The sequence below is a fragment of the Triticum urartu genome, chromosome 7, assembly GCF_003073215.2.
Source record: "Triticum urartu cultivar G1812 chromosome 7, Tu2.1, whole genome shotgun sequence".
NCBI classification, from domain to species: domain Eukaryota; kingdom Viridiplantae; phylum Streptophyta; class Magnoliopsida; order Poales; family Poaceae; genus Triticum; species Triticum urartu.
The window spans coordinates 44,420,129-44,426,046 of NC_053028.1; positions in this window are offsets into that span (position 1 = coordinate 44,420,129).

A 5,918-nucleotide genomic window follows, 5' to 3' on the forward strand; every position below is an offset into this window, starting at 1 on the left:
CAGCCAGCCGCAGCCGGACTCGAATCTCCATCAAGCATGACGCAGAAGGCCGTCCTCGAGCTGTGGAATGGCGGGGCGACCCGCCTCCTCCTCTGCCTCATGGGGAGAGATATCCTACTCCGCCGCCTGTCACGCATCCGACTCTCAGCGGCCGGCTGGGCCGCCGCGAAGGAGTCGGCGAGAATGACGCCTTCCACCGGATCGACCGCCTAGCGTGATCCCTGGCTCTGGAAGAAGAAGAAGATGATGTCGGCCCGCCTTGCTTCGGCCCTCGCATCCGCGACGAGCCCTTCCCCAAAGGGTTCTCGCTCCCAAGAGACACGCCCAAGTACAACGGCTCCGTGAAGCTGGAAGATTGGTTGATTGACTACTCCACTGCGGTTAGCATCGCGAACAACAACAGGCGTGTTGCCGTGAAGTATGTCTCCCTCATGCTCCAAGGCACGGCGTGCACCTGGCTCAACAACCTCAAGCCTTACAGCGTCAACAGCTGGCTAAACTTCACAGAAGCCTTCATTCGTAACTTCACCAGCACCTACAAGCGGGCTCCCAAGCCCCGACAGCTCTCCTTGTGTGTACAAGGGCCCAATGAATCAACCCGCGACTACCTCACGCGTTGGGCCGAGCTCCACAATTCCTGTGAAGGGGTGCACGAGGTTCAAGCCATAGAGTATTTCATCGCCGGGTGCCGAGAAGGCACCCTCCTCAAGCACCGACTCCTCTGCGACGAGCCGACTACCCTCGACAAGCTGCTGATCATAGCTGATAAATACTCCACGGCCGATTCCTCAATGAAGACCGAGCTCCGAGTAGACGCCTCCGGGAAGGTGCTCGCTCCGAGTCCCAAGACGCCGGCAGGAGACTCCAACCGACACCTGTACCACAATGACCACAAGCGCAAGGCTCCCGTGCCGCCTTCCGCCAGTCAGCAGGTGGCCACAGTCGAAGACGAACAACCCGAAGGGCGGCCCACGCCCAAGAAGCAGAAAGGCAGCATTCCGGCTTGGCAACCGGCTTTCTCCTACGAGCAAGCACTTGATGCCCCCTGCAAGTTCCACAGTGGCGTGAAGCCTTCAAACCACACGACCCGAAAATGCCACTGGCTCATGTGGATCTCCAAGGGCGAGGGGATAGCGCCGCCTCTGCCAGCTGGGCAGCCGCCTCTGGCCCCTCCGTAGCCGGCCGCTCGACCAGCAGTCGGGGCTGCTCAAGACGAGTTCCCCGACGAGCATGCCGCCTACGTCGTCTTTACGAGCCAACCAGAAGATTGGCGTAGCCGGCGTCGACAGCACCAAGAAGTCAACGCAGTCGCCTCCAACAACCCCGAGTTCATGGACAGGTCCGAAAGGCCTATCAACTGGAGCCGGGCCGATCACCCAGAGGTGATGCCGTCTCCCGGCTCTTATGCATTGGTCTTGGACGCCACCCTCGCAACAGAAAGGCGAGCTGCCCGTTTCTCCCGCGTGCTGATAGATGGCGGGAGCAGCATCAACATACTGTACCGTGACACCATGGAGAAGCTGAGCATCAAGACAAAGCAGCTGATGCCTAGTCGGACTGTGTTCCATGGCATCGTACCCAGCTTGTCCTGCTCCCCAATCGGCAAGATCAAGATAGATGTCCTCTTCAGGGATAAGGATCATTTCCGCCGAGAGGCAGTGTGGTTTAAGGTAGTGGATCTGGAGAGCCCTTACCATGCGTTGCTTGGCCGACCTGCTTTGGCCAAGTTCATGGCTGTACCCCACTATGCCTACCTCAAGATGAAGATACCAAGTTCCAAGGGCATCATCACCATAGCCGGAGACTACAAGAAATCCTCCGAGTATGCGGCAGCTAGCAGCCGGCTGGCCGAGTCCCTCGTGATTGCCGAAGAAAAGAAGATACTGGATTGAGTCGTGGTCATGGCCGGAAAGCAGTCGGCCCTGTCCCCTGACCCAAAAGAGTGTGATGCCCAAGGATCTTTCCAGCCGGCCAAAGAAACAAAGAAGATGCCTCTGGACCAGGAGCACCTAGAAAGGTTCGCTACCGTCGGGGCAAACCTGGACAACAAATAGGAAGGCGAGCTCGCCGATTTCCTCCATGAGAATCGGGACATCTTCGCATGGTCCCCTAAGGACATGCCGGGTGTTCCGAAGGAACTCGCCGAGCACAAGCTACACGTCCGAGAAGGTGCAAAACCAGTCAAACAGCCCCTCCGCCGACTATCGGAAGAGAAGAGAAGGACTGTAGGAGAAGAGATAGCCCGGCTTCTGGCAACCGGCTTCATTATGGAGGTTTTCTTTCCAGAGTGGCTCGCCAACCCGGTCCTTGTGCTGAAGAAAAATAAAAAGTGGCGCATGTGTATAGACTACACCAGCCTCAACAAGGCCTTCCCCAAAGATCTCTTCACCTTGCCAAGGATTGATCAAGTGATAGACTCCACAGCCGGATGCGAGCTGTTGAGCTTCTTGGATGCTTACTCAGGCTACCACCAAATAAAGTTGGATCCTGCCGACCGCTTGAAGACCGCCTTCATCACAACATTCGGAGCTTTCTGCTACCTGACTATGACATTCGGCCTGAGAAATGCAGGTGCCACTTTTCAGCGTTGCATGCAGAAATGCCTCCTCAAGCAGTTCGGCAGAAACGCCCACGTCTATGTAGACGATATTGTGGTGAAGACGGAGAAGCGCAGTACCTTGCTGGAAGACCTCAGAGAGACATTTGAAAACTTGCGCCGGTTTCAGATCAAGCTCAACCCCGAGAAATGCGTGTTCGGAGTACCAGCCGGCCAGCTTCTAGGCTTCCTGGTCTCCGAACGTGGCATCGAATGCAACCCAGTGAAGATCAAGGCCATAGAGAGAATGGAGATTCCCACCAAGCTACGAGACGTCCAGAGGTTCACCGGATGCTTGGCTTCCCTGAACCACTTCATCAGCCGGCTCGGAGAGAAAGCCCTCCCCCTCCACCAACTCATGAAGAAGTCCACTCACTTTGAGTGGAACGACCAAGCAGGCCAAGCTTTCCACGAGCTAAAGAAGATGCTGACCACGCCACCTATCTTGGCAGCGCCGACTGAAAAAGAGCCCATGCTCCTTTACATTGCTGCCACTAGCCGGGTGGTCAGCACAGTTATCATGGTCCAGCGCCCAGAAGAAGGCCGAGCTCAGCTGGTCCAGAGGCCGGTGTATTATTTAAGCGAAGTATTATCCACCTCGAAGCAGAACTACCAACACTACCAGAAGATGTGCTACGGTGTGTACTTCGCCGCCAAGAAGCTCAAACCCTACTTTCAAGAGCACCCCATCACGGTCGTATGTACTGCCCCGCTCGCCGAGATCATAGGCAGCCGGGATGCATCCGGTCGGGTGGCAAAATGGGCCATTGAGCTAGCTCCCTACACGATCTTCTACCAGCCCCGCACCGCCATTAAGTCCCAAGCACTTTCCGACTTCCTCGTCGACTGGGCCGAAACCCAGTATCTGCCACCGGCCCCCGACTCCACTCATTGGCGGATGCACTTCGATGGGTCGAAGATGCACACCGGTTTGGGAGCCGGTATCGTCCTCACCTCTCCCAAGGGCGACAATCTCAAATACACATTGCAAATTCATTTTGCCACCTCCAACAATGTGGCCGAGTACGAGGCGCTCATACACGGGCTCCGGCTAGCCAAAGAGCTTGGCATCCGCTGGATCCTGTGCTATGGCGACTCGGATTTGGTGGTACAACAGTCATCTGGCGACTGGGATGCCGAGGACGCGAACATGGCGAGCTACCGCTTCCTCGTTCAGCAAATCAGTGGATATTTTGAAGGATGCGAGTTCCTTCATGTACCACGGGCCGACAACGTGCAGGCAGATGCCCTAGCACGAATAGCCTCCACCCGACAAGCTATACCAGCCGACTTTTCTCTTCAACGCCTCCTCAAGCCGTCTATAAAGCCGTCTCATGAATCTGATTCCATCTTCGTGCCGCCTGACCCCGACGCAGTCGGATCCGACATGAGGAACCAAGCAGGCGGCTCGGGGACTTCGACAGGCGGCCCGGGGACTACCATAGTCGCACCCGGCTCGGGAACTTCGGAACTCGGCCCGGGGGCTACTACAGCCGGCCCGGGGACTGCATCGACACAACAGGCGGTGGCCAAATCTAACTCTTCACCACCCAGCACACCCGCCCTGGTCACAGTAGCAGTTTTGACAGCAGAAGAAGTCATAGCTCCATCATGGGCCCATCCCATCCTCAACTCCTTAGTAAATAGAGAGTTGCCAACTGACGAGATCTCGGCAAGACAAGTCCAACGCCGAGCCGGAGCATACACAATAGTAATCCGAGAGCTTGTTAGGCGCAGTGTCACTGGAGTCTTCCAGCGCTGCGTCGAGCCAGAGAAGGGCATAAAAATCCTCAAGGACATCCACCAAGGTGAATGCGGCCACCACGCGGCCTCAAGATCACTCGTTGCCAAAGTTTTCCGCCATGGATTCTTCTGGCCGACTGCTTTGGATGACGCCAAGGAACTAGTCAAACACTGCAGAGGGTGCCAAGTTTTCAATTCCAAGCAACACCAGCCGGCTTCTGCACTCAAAACCATCCCCCTCAGCTGGCCTTTTGCCGTCTGGGGGCTGGACATGGTGGGCCCATTCAAGATGGCACGCGGCGGCATGACACATCTGCTCGTCGCGGTGGACAAATTTACCAAGAGGATTGAAGCAAAGTCGATCAAGAAGCTGAATGGGCCGACTGCTGTGACGTTCATCGCAGATATCACAACCCGGTACGACATACCGCATAGCATCATCACCGACAATGGTACAAATTTTGCAAAGGGAGAACTGGCACGTTTCTGCGCAACACACGGCATCCGGCTGGACCTAGCATCTGTTTCCCACCCGCAGTCAAACGGCCAGGTCGAGCGAGCAAACGGCCTCATCCTCTCCGGCATCAAGCCCCGACTGGTCGTGCCACTGGAGCGTTCGGCCGGCTATTGGCTCGACGAGCTGCCGGCCATCCTTTGGAGTTTGCGCACTACCCCAAACAAATCAACCAGCTTCACCCCTTTCTTCCTTATATATGGTGCAGAGGCGGTCATCCCAACTGACATCGAGTTTGACTCACCTCGGGTCACCATGTACACGGAGGCGGAGGCCAATGAAGCACGTGAATACGGCGTCGACCTGCTGGAAGAGGGCCGGCTGTTAGCCCTCAGCCGGTCCGCCATTTATCAGCAGGGTCTGCACCGCTACCACAGCCGGAAGGTCAAGCCAAGATCCTTCCAAGAGGGCGATCTTGTGCTCTGACTGATCCAACAAACAGCCGGCCAGCACAAGCTCTTGGCCCCTTGGGAGGGCCCCTTCGTCATCAGCAGAGCGTTAGGCAACGAATCCTACTACCTAATCGACGCGCAGAAGACGAAGGCACGCAAGAGAGATGATTCCGGAAAGGAGTCGGAACGACCATGGAACGCCAATCTCCTCCGAAGATTTTACAGTTAAAAACCAGTATGTACCACGCTACCTTTTGTACTAAATACGAGACAAAGGGTCCCCTGAGGAGCACTCGGGGACTACCCTCTTTTATCTATGAATGATGAATATCATGCCTATGAATATGTTACTACATTCGCTTTTTTTGTCTAGCACCGGGTTCGACCAGTCGGCCCAGGGACTCGCCGCCTTGAGTTATATCTAAAGTTCTGCCTGCAGTCAGACAAGTAGTGTGCTGGCACCCAAGCCCCCTCTTGCCAAAAGTCGCACCTCGAAGAATTGACTGTCCGACTGGCAAGAGCCAAGGGCAGGAAAGGATGCCCACACGAAAAACGGCTAAGGACTAACGAACTTATATAACGCGAGCCAACCTCCTGCCCCGCCAGCCGGCTACCAGAGCAGCCGGCTGGTCGGCTTCCCGTTCACCTTGCTGCATTCTAAGAAAGCTTGAGT